Below are 20,582 nucleotides of genomic sequence, written 5' to 3'. Positions count from 1 at the left end.
AATAAAATAAGAAGCTTTTATATATTGTGTTTCAATAAGTTTTTTTTATCTGTGTGAAGAAAAAATTAGGTTTATATAATTGAGATGAAAATATTAAGATATAAATCTTATAACACATTATCGTGTTGGTATATTTTGAAAAACTAATTAAATAATTATATATTTTTTAAAAAGAATTTGTGGAATAATAATCTCATTTTATAGGTGTAGGTAATAAAATTAAGCTTATCAATTATCAAATAAATTCTAAAACCTAATTTTAATATGATTAAAACTTAAAATTATGAATTCACTCTTGTTAAATAATATGATGTTTATTATGTGATCATTAGAAATTTAGAATGAATAAGAATATAACGAATGTGAGAAACGAATTATAAAATAACATAGTAATATTTATCTGTTTAATATTACTAATGAATGATGATTAAGTCAATAATTTTTCTAATAAAATGAAATAACAATTCAATTTAAAATATCTAAAAAGAATTAGAACTATTATGTTGAATGATATTTTAGAGCTCTACGACAATAGTGTCTTAAACCGTTATGTTTTTCTTTTGTTTTATGCAGTCTAAGACAACGCTTTTATTAAAACGTTGTCTTTTCTTTTCCTTTTTTGTTTTAAAAAAGAACTATGCCAATTGAGTTTTATTTTCTAGTTGTTTCAGCTCAAATTTTTTTTCTCCTTCTCGCGACCTTTGTAAGGATCCGATGCTAATTGTCTAATTACTTGATAAGATTTATTGATATTATTTTTAAGTGCTAAATTAAAATAATTAAGTCAAATAATATTATTGTGTGTTAAAAAATATATTAGTAAATTTTAGAATATAAAGGATATAAAAATACATATTTGATTTTTATAATAAAATGTGTTAAAAATATGTATTTTAGAAAAAAAAATTAAAAAAATATGTATTTTAGAATATCGGGTATTCTAAATTAATTATCAAGTAATTTGAGATAATTACAATAATTATTGAGATGCTAAATTAAAATAATTATTTATAACAAATAAATTAAAAAAAGTGTGTTAAAAATATATATTTTAGAATATTAATATTTAAACAAAATAAGATATATATTAGAACTAAAATACACACGATAGTTGAAATTAATAGATAAGTCAATCTTTAAATCTACGTATTAAGACACAGGACATTTATGTACACACATACACGTTTTTTTTTTTTTTTTTCAAAAAGTATATACACACATACATGTATGTACTCGTGGAAGGAAAGAAATAAAAGAAAACAAAACAAAATTCCCGAACCCGTCGTTCTCATCTCCCTCTACCCAGCTGCGTTTTTGGTTCATATCTCCTTCACCTGCTGTCGAAACTTCGATCCTTTGAGGGTTTTTTTTCATACATCTGTAGATTCGATTTGAGTCATGAATCGCTGGTTTTGATGGTTGTTTCTGCCCAAATCCCGCGCTGTTCGCGGCTGGAGCTGTGCGAGATCTGATTCTTCGAGTTGTTGCGATGTTATCGGTTAATTCTTGGTGTTTTAGATTGGATTCGAGTTAAGGAAGTATACTGAACCAGTCACTGCGTTTCAGCTCGTTTAAGTGCTCGAATTCTGCCCTTGGTGCGAAGCAAAATCGTGCTATGCAGGCGGAGCTCTGCCCGGAATTAGACAAGGTAAAGAAACTATGGCTATTGATTGATTTTTGATTTTTTGGAAATTATGTTAGCCGCTGCTGCTTGGAATTTCTTGCTGAATTAGTGGATCCGGACAGCCGACAAAGCACAATTGAATTCCAAAGACTATTCTTTTCTGATTCTGATTCATGCGGTTTTTCATTGTCAATTTTATGTTTTATTGTGAGATATAATATTTACCACCAACGGTTTGTTACGAGGTTGATGAGAGGCTAACACTTAAATTTTAATTGATTCGTTCTGTTTTAAAGTGAATTTGTTGGATTTTTTTTGTAATGTCTTATCAAGTGTTTTTTTATGAGATTAATTTTCTGTCGCACTAAAATATTCGTGTCTTTTCCAAGCTTATATGTTGATTGCAAAGCTCGCTTGCTACGACCTAGAAATTTATGGTTCATTGTGGTGTTTTTCATGTCATTTAGTTTACACATCACTCATGTGATATATTCGATATACGTGAGTTCAAAATTAAATTGATTCACTTTATAAAAAAACGTTAAAATAGCTCAATTTTCTTTCTCCAGGAATTGTCTTGCTTTATCGGACGCTTGGTTCAGAATCTTCAAACCATACACTACGTATCTTAGGCACTGCACAAACGAGCCATTGGAAAAACGGTTAGCAAATACTTTATGCTTTTCTTATTCATTATATTTAAATCTTTTTGCTCTATATATCATTACAAAAAGCAGCAGGGGATGAATAAATATTACATCTTATTTTTTTAATATTTTATGTCTTACGTATTCTTAATGTTTTAAATTGATTTTTTCAAATGTTATAAATTGATTTTTTCAAACTTTTCATTCGTTATTATTATTATTATTATTTTATTGTTTTTATATGATTATTATTATTATTATTTTAATGTTGATTTTAGGCTTCTACTTAATCTGTATTTCAGATTTAAAATTTGAAAGTTATGAGTGAGAATCATAATAAATCGGAACAAATCTCCACTGTTTCGTGTATATTGTTTTTTTTAAAAAATTATTCTCCATCTAATGTTTGATATGATCTCATTCTTATGTCGTGCATGTTTCGCTCTTTTTGAAAATGATAATGGTGATTGCTTAGGCCCCGTTTGGTATCAAAAGTCAGACCAAAAAAGCACTTAAAAAAGTGCTTTTTTGGGTTATAAGGTGTTTGGATGGTAATTTAAGTGCTTAAAAAAACACTTTTTAAATCAAATTTAGAGCTTTTTAAAACCAAAAAATTAGAGCTTAAAAAAGCACTTTTTTTTAAAAAAAAAGTCTATGAAATCCAAACGGGCTCATTGTCCGGGATTCTTTTCATGGGATTTGTTTATTAGCCTAAATTGTTTAGGAATTGGATTTTATTTATTCAATTCGTCTGTATGCGATACTAAGTTTTTTTAGAGATCAGAACATTGATTGCATTTCATTCGGTTGTTTTCATGAATAATAAAATAAATAAATCAATCAAAATTCAAAATATAAACTATTGGAATGCCTAGAAATCAATGTCGATTCAAAATTCCCCAATGCAATTTGTTCCAATTACATCTTTGTCATGTTAGTGTTGCAAACAGTTTTCATGTACGAATTTCATATGATCATCTTCATTTTTCACATTTTATCTTCACTAATTTCATTAATTGTTCAATTTGTCTTGCCAGAAAAAAATTATTCACTCTCAGTTTTATTGCTACGTTTAATCTTCATTACCAATTTTTTAAAAAACATTTAGTGTTTAAATTTGTTTTCTTTTTAAATGTTAATTTCTATTTAATGTTAACATTTGGATTGCATTGTATTTATATTCAACTGCTATCTAATGTAAATGCATTATCGAAAAAGATCGGAACAAATATATTCCCATTTTTTCGCAAACAGTTTAAATTTTAACTCGCATGTGTTATCTATATTTTGTTCTTCAAATTCTTTTAATTTAGTGAAATGATTTTAATATACTCATTCATACTTTTCACGTAGCTATTCTCTTCGATAAATTCATTTTTATTTCAAGCTTTTACACAAAATATTTAATGTTTTAAATTGATTTTTTCAAACTTTTCATTTGTTATTATTATTATTATTTTATTTTTTTGTATGATTTTATTATTATTATTATTATTATTATTATTATTATTATTATTATTATTATTATATTTTTAATGTTGATTTTAAGCTTCTAATTAATCTGCATTTCAGGTTTAAAATTTGAAAGTTAGGACTGAGAATCATAATAAATCGGAACAAATCTATTCTGATTATTTATCGATTAGTTTAAATCACATCTTATTTTTCTCGATTAGTTTAAATCTATTCGTGGCGTTATTTTATAAATTTATTTTATAAAGCTATAACATTTACAGTCTTATTCTTTATCATTTAGGATTATGATTTGCACCCAAATATTTCTATTGATTTAATTTTAAATTAGTTTTGCAGTTTTACGAGCTTTGCAAGTATAAGAAAGAAAAGTTCCGACCAGTTGATTGAAATAATTATATCTCATGTTTATAATGAGAAAAATATTTAAAAGTTTTATATTTAGGTTTTGTAAATAAGTGAAAATCAGGGGATGAAAACATGATTCTTGGTGAAGGTGAATAATTTATTCTTTATATATATTTTTTTAAATAGCGGTAGATATTCCATTTCAATCCTTTATTGATTTTCTAAGTTTTCATATTGATGGTGATATTGATAGCAATACAATTATTGTTCTAAAAAAAATTGTTAGTATACAGATGATTATATTTAATATGAGTAGATATTATACAAAATACTTATAAAAAAAAAATCATCTTATCGTATTAAAATATATATTTAACTTTATTCATTTTACACACGCAGCGCGTGTGTCCCGAACGCTAGTTTGAATTAAAGATGAATATTGTCTTATTGACATGGGATGATGGCATTTAGAGAGGTCATTGGATGCACGAAAACTTAGCCTCAAATCAGAATAACTTAATATCTTATTGGATGTTTAATGATAATCTTTTTGTTTAATCTTTAAATGTTAACAACTTAAATTGAATTCTTAAAAAACAAAGTGCTTCAAATCCACATCAATTGAGCAATAAATTTATGTACTCATTTTTTTGGTTACTAATTAATGTAGGAATTTTTGTCCATCAGCTCCAAACATGTCAACTCCGAACACATTATCCGCTACAGAATCGAGCACAACTCTAGTGTTGGGAGGATTTCAACCAAGTGCAAATGATATCAATGTAACTTCTCAAAATAAGGATGTCATTGAACTTCATAATACTGAAGATAAGGACGACGATCCATATGGACCAAAGAAAAAGAAACACACATCTCCGGTATGGACTGATTTTAAATAGAATATTCTTTCATATGGGTTGTTGAAGTCTGAATGTATTTATTTCAAACGTCGATTGACATATGCTAAGTTTGGTCCTACATCACATATGATTAGGCATAACAAAGGTTGTATAAGGAAGACGATTAGTGAGAAAGGGTAGAAAACTTAAGTACAATCACAACCATATCGGAGTCAGAATCTGTTAGTGCGGTGCAGAACTTCAAATAAAATCAAGGGAAAATCAGAGAAATTCTCTCACATGATTATTGTTCATGAATTACCATTCGTCATTGCAGAGTATGAAATGTTCAACTTATCGATGAAGAATGCTAGTCCACATTATCAAAAGATTAGTCGTGCTACAACCAAGAAAGATTGTATCACTTCTTATGAAATAGAGAAGAAAAAATTAGTGGCAGAACTAAAAGATGTAAATAGGGTCAATGTGATTACTGATTTATGGAGGTCTGATCAGAAAATTTTATATATGGTTGTCACTTGTCATTATGTGGATTCTAGTTGGAATTTGCATAAACGAAACTTGAATTTTTTTTAAAGTCCCATCACCTCATACAGGTATTGTTGTTTGTGATGTGTTACATAAGTGTTTGGTTGAATGAGGAATTGAAAACAAGGTGTGGACATTCACAATTGATAATGCTGCATACAATGATGTAGTTGTCCGAATGCTGAAAGAGAATTTCTCTTACAAAAACAACCTTCCTCTTGATGGAAAATTGTTTCATATGAGATGTGCGCATATCTTAAATCTTTTGGTACAAGATGAACTTTCAGATCCAAAATATAATTTTCAATGTGCGTGAGAGTGTGAAACACATATCTGCCTTAGAGTCCCGTATTAATTGCAAAACAATTGCAATTATCTTCAAAGAAACTAGTCATGGATTGTTGCACTAGGTGGAATGCGACATATTGCATGTGTCTACTGCTCTAGAGTTCAAAGATGTATTCCAAGAAATCAACAAAGGGATCCTAGTTATAACTCTTTGCCAAGTGAGGATGATTGGGAGAAAGTTCGTGTAGTTTGTTCTTTTCTTGAATAATTTAATGAAGTTACCCACATCATTTCAGGTAATAATATTCAACTTGAAACTTGGTTCTTAATTAAATTTTTTATTTGAAAATATAATATAATTATCTACAATTTTCAGGTTCAGAATATCCAACTTCGAATTTGTTTCTTCATGAACTTTATTACATAAAAAAGTTGTTGAATAAGAAAAATGTGGGTGAAGGCAGTTTCATGAAAGATATGAGTAATAAGATGAATATTAAATTCGATAAGTATTGAGGTGACTGTAACTTGTGAATTTCTATTGCAGCTATATTAAATCCAAGGAATAATATAAAGTTGATCGAATGGTGCTTTCCAGACATTTATTATGAAGTTGATGCAATTGAGAACATCATTACAGTTCGTGAGACATTGCGTTAACTGGATATTGAATATGTTGAGGTTCACAAAACAAATGTTGTTGGAAAGGATTTTTCAAGTGGTACTAAAAAAGAAAGTGGAGTGGTCTAAGTATCCTTAGTGGAAAAGGAAAGGGTAAAGTGATGATACAATTTACCAACTATATTAAGAATGTTGATAGTGTGGAGCAAGTGAAATCTGAACTTGAAGTGTACTTTGAGGAAGGAGTTGTATTTTGTGAAGATGATATGAATTTAATGCATTGTCATGGTGGAAGCTGAACAACTTAAAGTTTTAGGATTTTGTCAAAGATGACGTGTGATGTACTATCAATTTCAATAACTTATGTGGCTTCTGAGTCAGCTTTCAATGCGATGGTAGAGTTATTGATCCATATCGTGCCAATTTGGGAGTAAGGATGGTTCAAATGTTGCTTTGTGCGGAAGATTTGTTACGTGTCCGCTATCAAATCAAGAGAAAAGAAAAAGTTAGTAAATCAATCTCTAATTTAATTGTATATTTATTAATTATTTGTTATGTTCTATTAAATTAGATTATTTATGTCTAACATTTGAATTTTTGTACTTGTATGTAAAAGAAAAATTCAAGACTTAAAGAGCTTCATTTCACTTAAAGTCATTATAATCGATTGTGAAAAGCTCACCATTCATCTCCAACAGAAAATACATTAGAAAAATAATTGCAAAAACATCTCTAATAAAAACTATCTTGCAAAGCCATAAAAAAAAATAAAGGTTTCTCAATTCATCAAGAAGCATATAATATATTTAAATTCAAAAAACAAAACTTCGCCACTTCAACGACAATGAACATTGTGAGTTTTTCACAGTCGGTGATAATGAATTTAAGTGAAAAGTGAATCTCTTTGAGTCCTGAATTTTTTTTTTACATACAAGTACAAAAATTCAAAATGTTAGACATAAATAATCTAATTTAATAGAGCATAACAAATAATTAATAAAATACACAATTAAATTAGAGATTGATTTACTTACTTTTTTCTTTTCACTTGATTTGGTAGCGGGCACGTAACCAATCTTATGCGCAAAGCAACATTTCAACCATCCCTACTCCCAAATTGGCACGATATGGATCAATAACTCTATCACTTACATTGAAAGCTGAATCAAAAGTCACATAAGTTATTGGAATTGATAATACATCACACGCCATTTTTGACAAAATCCTAAACTTTAAGTTGTTCAGCTTCCACCATGACAATGCATCAAAATTATCATCATATTCACAAAATACAACTCATTCCTCAAAGTACACTTCAAGTTCAGATTTCACTTGCTCCACACTATCAAATTTTTAATATAGTTGGCAAATTGTGTCCTCACTTTACCCTTTTCTTTTCCATTAATAATACCTAGACCACTAGAGTTTTCTTTTTGAGTACCATTTTCAACAAAATTTATTTTGTGAGCCTCAACATATTCACTATACAGTGAACGCAATGTCTCACGAACTGTAATGATGTTCTCAATTGCATCAACTTCGGAATAGATCTCTGGAAAGCACCATTCAATCAACTTCTTCTTATTCCTTGGATCTAATACAACTGCTATAGAAATTAACAAGTTACAGTCACCCTATACTTATCGAATTTAGTTTTCATCTTATTACTCATATCTTTCATGAAACTGCCTTCACCCACATTTTTCTTATTCAACAAATTTTTTATGTTATAAAGTTCAGGAAGAAACAAATTCGAAGTTGGATATTCTGAACCTGAAAAATGTAGATAACTATATTAGATTTTCAAACAATAAAATTTTTTTTTATTAAGAAACAAGTTTCATGTTGAATATTATTACCTAAAATGATGTGGGTAACTTCATTAAATTCTTCAAAAAAAGAACAAACTACACGAACTTTCTCTCAATCATCCTCACTTGGCAAAGAATTATAATTAAGATCCATTTGTTAATATCTTGGAAAGACTCTTTAAACTCTAGAACAGTAGACAACATCCAATATGTCGCATTCCACCTAGTGCAACAATCCATCACTAGGTTCTTTGAAGATAATTGCAACAGTTTTGCAATTAATACGGGACTCTGAGGCAGATATGTTGTTGGGGATCAGGTGTGTGTGAAGAGGGGTAAGGGTAGGGGATGGTGAATACACACTTTAAAAAATATTTATGAAAATAGTCATGGGATTGAATGAATGTTACTCCACTCAATCGATTTTCTCAACTTCTGAAGATATTTGAACAACTTAAAGTGCTGAATGAGTTCAAACAACTTCAGCTAAAAACGTGGACTTAAATCAAACTGATAGTACTTTCAACTGAGTTTGAATTTTAAATATAGATTTCTGGGTAAGCGAGGGTTGGTGTGAGCAAATGTAGATATGAAGTCTTTGAGTGCTCGAAAAGATTGCTTAAGTATGCGAGACATCTTTCAATTTATAGTGAGTAAGCTACTTGATTTCTCTTCGTGCAATCTCATATTTATAGCATCCTTTGTATGAAGAGTCTCAACGTCTTTATTGCAACCATTAATGCATATGTCCTTTGACTGTTGTATTTTGCATGGAGAGTCCCAACATCATTAATAAAAAGATAATATAACTATTTTCCTTCAAGTGTCAAATGCAGTATTCAATAAATGCGTGATTTGACTTTCTCAATTTAGGAGGTAACAGTTGCAGAAAGGTTCTGAGCTCTAATCTCATTAATCATTTCGAGTAAATCCTAACATTCCATGTTGGCTGCTCATAAATGTTCCAGGCGGCTCTTTAAGATTATTGTTCCTTGTACTAGAAGTTTTTCCTTATGACTGTTGTGAAGTGCTAGCTTGTATGTTTGAACCGTCAAGGAAAGTTTGTTAGAGCCAGTTGATTAGATCTTGAGCTAGTGACCAGTTGAGGGTTTGACTTGTAGTTGACCGGTCGAGTAACCTTTAGCAGGTGATGACTAGTCTTACTTGCAAGAAGTCGATGCCTCTTCTTCTCTACAAGCAGTCGATACTTGTTTCTTCAAAGCAAGCAGTCGATACCTGAATTTCATAGAAAAGGCATGAAGATCTACAACAATGATTTATTGTTTTGTTATCATCAAAACTTAAGGTTTCACACTCACGCACATTAGAAATTATATTTTGGATCTTGGAAAGTCCATCTTGTACCAAAAGATTCAAGATATGCGCACATCTCAAATTAAACAATTTTCCACCAAGAAGAAAGCTGTTTTTGTAAGAGAGATTCTCTTTCAGCATTCGAACAGCTACATCATCGTATGGAGCATTATCAAGTGTGACTGTCCACACCTTCTTTTCAATTCCCTATTCAACCAAACACTTATGTAACACATCACAAACAACAATACCTGTATGAGGTGGTGGGACTTTACAAAAATTCAAATTTCGTTTCAGCAAATTCCAACTAGAATCCACATAATGACAAGTGACAACCATATATGAAATTTTTTTATTAGACCTCATCAGTAGTCACACTGACCCTATTTACATCCTTTATTTCCGCCACTAACTTTTTCTTCTCTATTTCATAAGAAGTGATACAATCTTTCTTGGTTGTGGCACGACTGATCTATTGATAATGTGAACTAGCATTTTTCAATCAATAAGTTGAACAATTCATACTCTGCAAAGACGAATGGTAATTAATGAAAAATAATTATGTGAGACAATTTCTCTGATCTTCGCTTGATCGTATTTGAAGTTCTGCACCGCACTAACAGATTCTGACTCCGTTATGGTTGTGATTATACTTAAGTTTTTCTGTCCTTTCTCACTAATCGTCTTCCTTATACAACCTTTGCTATGCCTAAGCATATGTGATGTAGGACCAGACTTAGTATATGTCAATCGACGTTTGCAATAAATACATTCAACCTTCAACAACCTAATAATCTCTTTAAAATCAGTCCATACCGGAGATGTGCGTTTCCTTTTCTTTGGTCCATATGGATCGTCGTCCTTATCTTCATTATTATCAAGTTCAATCACATCCTTGTTTCGCAAAGTTTCATTGATATCATTTGTACTTGGTTGAGCTCCTCCCAACACTGTAGTTGTGCTCGATTCTTGAGCGGATAATGTGTTCGGAGTTGACATGTTTGGAGCTGATGAAAAAAAAAACTGCATTAATTAGTAACCAAAAAAATGTTTAAGTACATAAACACATTTATCTAATTATGGTTCAATGGCAGCGTCGAGGCACCGAGGAAGCGACTTGCGAGTTAGAGAGTCGTATGTGTTCCGAGAATCCGGAGTTATTTTGATTGTATTTTGTTTTCTTGAGAAATATTTGTATTTTAAACTATAGTATTTTAGTAAGGTTTTTTCCTTGTTATTGTTCCGATTATCCTAGCTTGGATTTCGATGACGAAATCTCTTAAGTTGGGGAGAGTGTAGTAGCCCGACTCCTAATAAAGCTAATATACTGCCTAAACATGATTAAGGAGTTGAAAATCGGATTCAGAACGATAAAAAATCGTTACGAGGGTTTCAAGAGTTGGGATAGTTCGGAAGTTCCGAATAGCAGTTCGGAAACACCGAACTTGTTCAGAAGCCAGTGTTGTTAGGTGGAAGTACCAAGCAGTTCAGAAGCACTGAGCAGTTCTAAAGCACTGAACTGCAGATCGGAAGCTCCTATCTCGTGTCAGTCAGACATAATATGGGTTTTGATTGGTGATTGGACTTGAGAGAGTTCAGAAGGTCCGAATTGTGCCGGTAGCAGTGTGTTATCCAATCGAAGACACGCGTTCGGTAGAGGAAGTTCGGAAGGACGATCGGAAGTTTCGAAGTGTGTTCAGAAGCTCTGAACGAGGGATCGGATGTTCCGATCGAGGTCTATATATAGGGGCCGAGAGCTTCATTTTCTCACAACTTTTCCAAGATTTTCTCTCGTTTCTAGTCAAGTTTTAAGGGTTTTCAAGTGACGTATTCAAGGGCCAGGCGACAACGAAGTGCTACTAGGATCGTAGCAGTGTTGTGCCTTGAGTTTAGGACAATCGTCATCAAAGGACTGACGACAGACGTATGTAAATTGCTAGACTTTGATTAGCTTCAGTGAGTAGCTATAGTCTAGTTAAGACTTTTAGTAGACGATACATTGATTGTCTGCTTATAGACTTGGACTAGAGAGCCATTATCGTTAGGTTGCTTATTATCAGGTACAGACGTATTATCCGAGATACCCTAGTTGAATATGCATGTTCTATGTTTGCATGATTTATATGACATGACTTATGTGCATTTATTATGTCACGATTATTATGCTGCATGCATTATTACGATGAGCCTATACCTTGATATTACCAGTAGAGGGGTTGCTTAGATCCGATGTTTTGTGGATGGATTCCATGGATTTCGGTCCGGATAATTTCACTTATTTCTTATGGCATGGGAGTACCTCTTGATGCGACGGCCCAGTGTGCTTATACCATGACGCCATTTTTTGAGCAAGAGTTTCTACTGTGATAGGTTTTCGGTATTCGTTCATTTTGATTTAGCATTCTAGCATGTGTATGCTCATAATTTCGTACTAGCATTGTTAGCTCACGTCCTCGATTTTGGTTCTGGATAACCCCATTCTACGGGACATGACTTAGGTTCGACGGATCGAGAGGTAGCAGTAGTTAACCTGCAGCAGGGTGGATTTTACTGTACCAGGTTTCCATTTGTGGAATTTAGTATTACCTTCGATTGAGTTGTGTAACATTTATCAATATTTTCTTTGAGACCGGTTGTATTCTTGCCCGTAGCTGTAGTTGAATTATTTAAGTTTCCGCTGGTTTAATTGATTTTTGTGTCTTAAGTTATTTTGCATGTTTAAGCTTTGATTTAGTAGTGATTCCGGGATGGGTCACTATAGTTTATTTTATTTGAAACTCGTGCTTCATCTGCTTGCGTAAGATCTTAATTGTCGGTTCAGGTTTGCTATGTAAGTAGAAGTTTTGGCGCGTCCGTATAAGAACCGGTCGTTAATTTTAGGGTTGCATCGTCTGTTTCAAATATTTTATGCATGTATGAGTCATGAAATTTTTAAGCGTTATTATTTAAATATTTTTCAATTTCATGCATGATTTATTGAACTTGTAAAAGCAATGCATGCCCTGCAATGTTGTATTCGAGAAAGTTTCCCACACTTTTTCGCATCTTAATTCTTGAAAATGTCCAAAAATACGGGCCATCACGTGCAAGCCTGCGACTCAGAGTGTCTGCCACTACGTTAGCGTTACCCGGATGGTAGCTAATGTCACAACCATAATCTTTCACTAAATCCAACCACCGTCTCTGTCTCATATTCAATTTCTTTCTACATGAAAAAATATTTCAAGCACTTGTGGTGGGTGAAAATCTGACAGCGTTCCCCATAAAGGTAATACCTCCAAAGTTTCAAAGAGAATATAATTGCTGCTAACGCAAGATCATGAGTCAGATAGTTTCGCTCGTAAACTTTTAACTGTCGAGTAGCATAGGAACAATTTTATCATCTTGCATAAATAATGCTCCCAAATCATTCTTGGACAGATCTATATACACCACAAATCACCGAGTTTCCTCTGTAATCGCTAATACTTGTGTCGTCATCAATCTCTACTTTAGATCGATTCATCAAGTCCATGAAAGCTACTAGAGCATTGGTTAGTCCAAACAGAATGACAAAGAACTCAAAGTGGAAATAGAGTCTTAAAAGCCGTCTCTTGAACATCCTCATATTCCATCTTCAACTGGTGATAACTCGACCTCAAGTCGATCTTTGAAAACACTGCTGCCCCTTGATACTGATCAAACAAGGAGTCTATTCTCGGTAGTGGGTATTTATTCTTCATTGTAACTCGGTTAAGCTCTTTGTAATCTATACACAACCGCATAGAACCATCTTTCTTGCGAACAAAGAATATCGGTGCTCCCTATAGAGATACACTCGGTCTGATGAAGCCCTTATCAAGAAAATCATGCAACTGCTATTTCAACTCCTTCATTTCCGAAGGCGCTAATTTGTATGGCGCTTTAGAAACTGACGTGGCGCCCGACTCAATCTCGATTCCAAATTCCACCTTCCTAGATGGAGGTAGTCCTGCAATATCATCAGGGGACACCTCTGGAAAGTCCCTCGCCACTTCTACTTCATCCAGCTTTGGTTGAGGTAAATCTGGATCCACAGAGATGCTTTCTATAAAGCTTTTACACCCCTTACTCATTATACGAAGAATCTTACAAGCAGAAATAACATAAGGCAGATTTGGTCTCGGCTCAACATAGAAGACAAACGAATCAGCATTTGGTGGTTTCAAGGTGACAGTCCGCTCTTACAATCGATGCTAGCCTCATGCTGAGATAACCAGTCCATTCTAAAGATCAAATCAAATTCATACATACATAAGACAATAAAATCAGCATACATATTATGATTTTGTATTCGATTCCTACAGTTCCTCACAATACTGCTATGATATGAATCCTCTTGAAAATGATAAGAAAAAACGATTACAAATTAAATCGCACCCTCAAATCAATAAACAAAAGATTCAATGTGTTTTTCTCAATCTTTGAAACAAGTAAAATTGACTGACAAATATTGAAGACAAACAAAAGATAAAATTTGGATTTTCACCTTTAATCGACAAAACGATTAACAACAGAAATCACGAACAATCGAAACCAAAGAAAACCTTCAGATAACTCGTATATGACAATCTTCAGTGAGAAATCAATCGACAAACGTTTCCAAGTAATTAAACTATGAAAAGTTTGATTTGAATAACCAAAGCAAAGCTTTGAAGAAAATTCTTGAGAGAATTTCAATATTGTGTATAAATTGAATCTAAAATATTATTAATGAAAATAAACAAAGTATTTATAGTTTACAATCAAAAAATAAAAGATATAGCAAAATATTGCCTAAAGATATCAAATATATCATCTAGAAAGTTTTCTAGTGATCTAAAACACATTTCGAAATTTAAGGGAAATGGGCTCGATTATGATGGTGGTTGGGGGGCTGTTGTCGGGATGTTCTAGGCTTAAGAAGGGGCTGGTTTAGAGTTGGAAATGAGTCTAATGCATTGGTCTTGGTCCTAGTCTAGTAGCTTGGAACATGGGAGGTTTCATAGCTAAGTTTTTGGTTAAATACATATACAAGAAGGGGTCTTGTGCAGATTTTTCTTAGTGTTGGGGCTGTCCGGAAATTTATAACTAAGGTAGGGTTAAAAGTGGAATTTTGTTATGGGCTTGGGTCTGGAACTTGTCTTAGATGTCGGGATTATGTCGGATCAAACGGGAATCAATTCGGTTAAGTCTTGGTCGAGTTCTAGATTTTTAATTGATTAGGTGCAGAATTCTTGAAGCCAAAGGGGCTGCTGCCCAGAATTTGATTTTTCATAAAATGATCGCTTAGGAAATAAAATCCGAGGATGATTTCCTAGCTTAGTTTAAAGTGTCATGGACTCGTGGTTTCAAGCGGAATTCTTTTTGATTAAGAATCGAGCAAGTTACAAATTTTACGGGCGAACCGCTCCAATTTGCCTTAAGCGCTACATTATGGTTTAGTTTTTTCATCCTTTGGTTTGTTTCCTAAATCACCATCCCGATCATCCATTGTGTGAGTCATATGCATGATTATTGATTAACATTTACATGTACGTCATATTTACATATGCATGCTAAGCCCCATATTCAAGAAGGAAAGAAAATATTTTGAACGAAGTGAGATGATTGTGACTACATCTATTCACGTGTAATGTGTGGGGCTAGAGACGTTTAGCTTCCCTTACCAACTATTCATGTGTAATGTGTGGGGCTGGAGACGTTTAGCTTCCCTTACCAACTATTCATGTGTAATGTGTGGGGCTGGGAGAAATCTTGACTTCCCTTACCACCCATAGGGCAAGACGGGTTGGGAGATATCCTGACTTCCTTGCGGCATAGTGCACTGCAGTCATGATCATGATCGAAATCACAGAGTCACAAAAGCATCTAAGTTCACAGTTAAGTTCACAGTTTTTATGACTACGTTTCAGTACAGTTTATGCAGTTACATTGATTATAAATGACTTAGCCATGCATATGTTATATTCATGTTCTCTCATATTAGAAGTATATTTTATTCAAATTAAGGGCACAAAGTATTTTATTATCAAGCTATTTTTAATCTGCGTGTGCTTGTATTTACGTAGTACTCGTTATCCCCCCCCCCCCCCCCAATATTCTTGTTGAGTCTGTTAGACTCACTACACTTAATTGTTTGCAGGCAGGTTTACTTTATCATTGAGATTGAGGGGCAATACTATCTCTGCGATGCGGGCACGGCACATCCCTCCGAATTATGCTAGTCTTCCGCATAGTCATTCGAATTTATATGTTATGAAACATTTATTTTGCTTATTTGTCAAATGTTTATGTAATGTTTTGTTAGAATTGATTTGGGCTTGTAAACATTAGATTTTTTAAACTTTTGGATATTTTTTATGTCGAATCTCTCTCTTGTGTTCTCGTTCTTTTCTCGGTTTAGTTTACTTGTGTCGTCGGTTGTTTATTTCTTCCATTTTATTTTGTTTGCTATGTGAGACAGGTGGGTTTTTACTTAAACAAATAGGTCATGCCGAAAATTTTTGAAAACTCGTATTTTATTTAATTATTATTTAGTAGTGGTTAGGGTCGTTTTAGTTGGTATCAAAGCATGGTTCTGGTTTGGGTTGTGCCTACTACCGGTTGCAAGAAACTCGAGAAATCTCGCCTCAAAGTCTGTAAGTTTAACGAATTTTATATGGTAGTCGTAATTGATTTATTACTTTAAATATTTTGATGTCACCTTCTTTTTAAAATATTTTCAAAACTAGATGTTTAATTTACTTAAGTGTGTAGTTTAGTGTTTATTTTTGTTTAAAACTTCTTTTATATTTTAAAGTGTATTATTTGACTGTTTATTTTTGTAGCATGCGGTTCCATGTTAAACGGATTTGGTAATTCCTTCCAGTTTTGGATAGTACGTGGATGTTGTTTGAGTTATTAGGTAGTGTTAATAATTTTATGAGATTGTAGGAGCTTGATGGAAAATATTAAACTTGTGCATTTGGAGATATTAGTCGTTCTGTCTTTGTTGTCATTTATCCTCTTATGGATGGAATTTAGTCGGATAAAACTAAGTGAATAGTTTGCTTGGGAATTTCTAGGTGTCTGTTTAGTTAGTTAAGTTTATGAATTGAACTCGTGTGAAAACTGGGGATACGAACTTGGTTTTATATTATTATAGATAATTGAGTTTTCTTTGTTTAATTGGACAAGTATGATTTTGTGGAATTAGTGAGTCGGTTACTATGAGCCTTTCAATTTTGTGAACCATTATTCCGATCATTAATTTTCTTATTTTTCAATTGTACTTGTATCCATTGCAACATATACTTTTTAGTATCTGAAATTTATTTGTGCATCCCTTGTTCATTTATGAATTCGTATGACATCGGTCAACGTTGTATTCAGCTACTTTGGCATTAGTTGAACTTCTTAATAAAATCCTGCTTATATTCCACACTTCTTGAAAATTTTCCTTCGGTTCTAGAGCCACATGTTGATGTGAGTAAGATTCAATTTTTCTTTTTGGTAATCTACTCATGTTGTGTGGGTGACATCTGATTTTATTTTGACACCGTTGTTTTCCCTGATATTGACTTGTGTGGACTTCTATCGACTGAAGTCACACCGATTGCTCTTAATTATGCTTTGCTTGTTTGAGCATGATTTCATTACTCATGGATGAATGATCACGAGATTTGTATCTTGTTTGGCTCATATTCATTATTCATGGAGCCTCCAGTATTATTCATTCACCCCTAGAATTGAATTATGAGTGAGTTGTTTTCACTTATCTAGATTTTTACTTTCATCTCGTTTGATTATAATACTTGCATTATTTCGTTTCGTATTAAGCAGCATCACTTGTATGTTTGTTTCCCTTTCATGATCCATCATAGTGAATTATTTGGGTGGATCATAGTTTCAAATTAGCATTTCTATTTCTTGTGAAGGGAATCGACTCGTAACCTCATAGTAAGTGTTTAGACTGTTGGAGTTTAGTATTAGTATTATATAAAATCCTAAGTTATCGTTGTGTTCCGAGGAATGACGGCTATCAATTATGTCTAGTTCTATCGAGAAGACTGCTAGTTAGTGAGTTAGTGGAATGGGTTGTTTCATTTTCAACAGGATCGTTAAGAGTAAACAGAAGACTTTGGTTAGCTAAATGATAGTGTTAATGACCCGATTGGAAATTGGAGCTTGTTCGAGAGTGAATATTCTTGTAAAGAATCGATAATTTGGTTGATCAGTCGCGAGGCAAGGAATTAGAGTTGTCCCTAGAGGATTTTGGGTACATTATATTAGCATTCTAAGATTTTGTGAATGTCAACCGGTAAGACTAATGCACCAAATATGGGTACAGAATGACAAATAGAATATTCAGGCAGTTTTTCGGATAAGCTGTAGATTTATTTACCGGTGAAATGCTAAGGTACTTGAGGAACAATGAGAAAGCATTTTCAATCGAATTACAATCTCTTCAAGGTGCCTAATTGGGTACTAAGTTCTTGAAATATGAATTCAGGTTGTACCATATAATAATTTGGGAATTTTTGGATTTTCCAAACTCGCTATCAAGTTGAACTAGAGATTTGAGATATTTTTTCAAGTGATATGTTAGAATTATTTGGTACTTAGAGACCGTCTAATCCAATAAATGGATAATAACTCGTGGTATATTTTTACTTGAGGTGTAAATTATGAATTTTTTAGTCGTTGCGTAAGGGATTGAACATAAGACCAGGACCATTAAGTGTAGCACTACTAATAAGTGGCATAGACCTTTAGAATTTCAAAATGGATATTAAGTTTTTCTTGAAGGTATCATTGTTCCGTAATATTACCGATTTGGGAATATAATGAAATTTACTCGTTTTGTCGGTTCTTATGCGATTGACGAGGAGATAGGTAATTTGTTTTATATGTTGAGCTAGCGCAGAGTTTTTAGTGACGCATGATGGGTTTCATGTGTCGTTGTTGTGGAAGTACGAATTAGAATCATCTCGTATCTAGAGGTCTAACGAGGTAGAATTTGAATAGTTCCCTTAGGTATTCTATTTAGAAAAGTTTAGTATTTAATTGCTTAGTATTTTGGGAACTTGTGAATTTCTTAAGAGCTCGAGTTGCATATTATATGAGTTAAGTTTAGCTGGTGATTAGACATTAAGCATAGTTTCGTTGTTAGGAAGCTTTTAAGTTAGAAGTAAGGTCGACATAAATTATTTATTGGTTTTACGGATATTTATTGATTTAAGTTGCGATCCAGGATTTAAGGTTATCAAACTAAGGCAGGCATCAGATATTTTTGGAGTTTAGGGGGCGAGTTAAAACTCTTACAATCTCATGGGAACAATGATTAGAAATTTCTCTTGGGCTACCATCATTTAGGGATAAATAGGAATTTGAAAATTTATTTATTTATTTATTTTTTTTTTTTGCAGTGGGAGTTAGTTAGCCCCCTTGCTTTGTAGGTATTGTTAAGCATCAGAGTGCGCAACGAAAGCTGATTTGGGCCAACTCTTGTAGGTGCAAAGTTGCAAAGCTTAGTGTTGATCTGGTCTAAGGTACCCGGACATAGTTAGCGAGTCTTGAATTTCGAGGACGAAATTCCATTTAAGGGGGGAAGGAATTGTGACGCCTAAAATCCAATTTACTAAAATACATGCATTAATTTAATAAATATTATGATTATTATTTTTACGTTTAATTGATTTAAATTCTTTATTTGAAATTATGTGCTAATAAAATATTTTATTATTTGTTCAAATGATTTTATTTTACTAACTATTTAATTTATGTTTTTAATTGTTTAAGTTTATTTGTCAAAATGATTTTTAATATGCAATTTAATTGTTTTAATATTTTAAAGGTTTAAGCTTGCATAATTAAATGATTTTAATTAATTGTTTAGTTTATTCTTTTAAATGATTTTAACTGTTTAGCTTATTTGTTTAAATATTTTCGAGTGTCCAACTTATTTGTTTTTAATAGCCTTAGTTTAGCGGTTAGTTATTTTAAATCATTTTAAATGTCTAACTTATTTATTTTAAACTCTTTTAATTGTTCAAATCATTTTAAAGGTTTTATTTCCGTTTTTGTATTTATTTAAATGACTTTTAATTAGGGGTGACAAATTTTATATAAATCCCGACCCGTCTTGATTCCCAACCCAATCCCGTCCCGAAATTTTCCAGACCCGAGTGGTCGGGATTTTTCCCGACCCGATTAATTTCGGGATCGGGATCGGGATCGGGATAGGCTACTCTTCCCGACGGGATTCCCGACCCGACCCGAATATAAAAATAATATTTTTTAATAATATTTTTTAATTAAAAAAATAATTTTTTTAAATTTTATGTTTTAATATTAATGTTTTTATAATTATATACCATATAATTTTTTTTATATTTATCTTTTTTAATATTAATATTGAGTTATAAATTTTTATTTTGTTTTTTTTTATTATATGAATAATTATATGTTTTTTATTAATTAAGTAGTTGTTTTAGTTTATTTGTAATGTACTAAAAAAATGTTATAGTTTTTGAATGGTTATATATAAAGAAATTTTAATTTATTTGTAATGTATTAAAAAAATTGTTTGATTTTTTTCATAATTTTTTTAAAAAAAATATTTTCATATAATTTTTTTAAAAAAAAATATTATTCGGGATTACCCTCTCCCGACCCGACGGGATCCCGAATGTTCGGGATCCCGAACATTCGGGTCCCGACACTTCTCGGATGCGGGATCGGGAGAAAAAAATATCTCAATTCCTATCGGGACGGGAATCGGGTAAGGGGGTTACGGGACGGGTCCCGACCCGATTCCTCCCCTACTTTTAATCGTTCGTCAAGTTTGTTTAAATTATTTTAATCGCTCTGTTTATTATTTAAATATTTTATTTATCGCTGTGACATCAAAATATTTAAAGTGTTGATTTTTAATTTCCTAGTTGCTATTTTGGATTGGCACTTTTTAAAAGTGTGTAGCACTTTTCCCTAAAATACATACACTCACATTTTCTTTCTATAGATACACCTTTACTTACACCCTTAAAACTTAAATACAAAACCCTAGCCCCAAATCACTCTCAAACCC

The 20,582-nt window shown here is 32.3% G+C and overlaps 1 long non-coding RNA gene across 3 annotated transcripts; it reads left to right on the top strand.

The window, feature by feature from the left end:
• The first annotated feature begins 1,266 nt into the window (after nt 1-1,266).
• Nucleotides 1,267-15,876, top strand: LOC140882859 (uncharacterized). 3 transcript variants are annotated; one of them, XR_012150288.1, is made up of 6 exons: nt 1,267-1,648; nt 2,194-2,286; nt 4,763-4,970; nt 5,891-6,064; nt 6,316-6,894; nt 15,657-15,876. It is a non-coding gene; the product is annotated as an uncharacterized lncRNA (long non-coding RNA). The 3 variants fall into 3 exon arrangements; XR_012150287.1 differs by lacking the exon at nt 5,891-6,064; XR_012150289.1 differs by lacking the exons at nt 5,891-6,064; nt 6,316-6,894.
• Nucleotides 15,877-20,582: the final 4,706 nt, after the last annotated feature.

The sequence above is a fragment of the Henckelia pumila genome, chromosome 2 (assembly GCF_033568475.1).
Source record: "Henckelia pumila isolate YLH828 chromosome 2, ASM3356847v2, whole genome shotgun sequence".
Classification (NCBI taxonomy): Eukaryota; Viridiplantae; Streptophyta; class Magnoliopsida; order Lamiales; family Gesneriaceae; genus Henckelia; species Henckelia pumila.
Note: the sequence above shows the minus strand (reverse complement) of the source record. Positions and strands in the feature narration are given on the sequence as shown.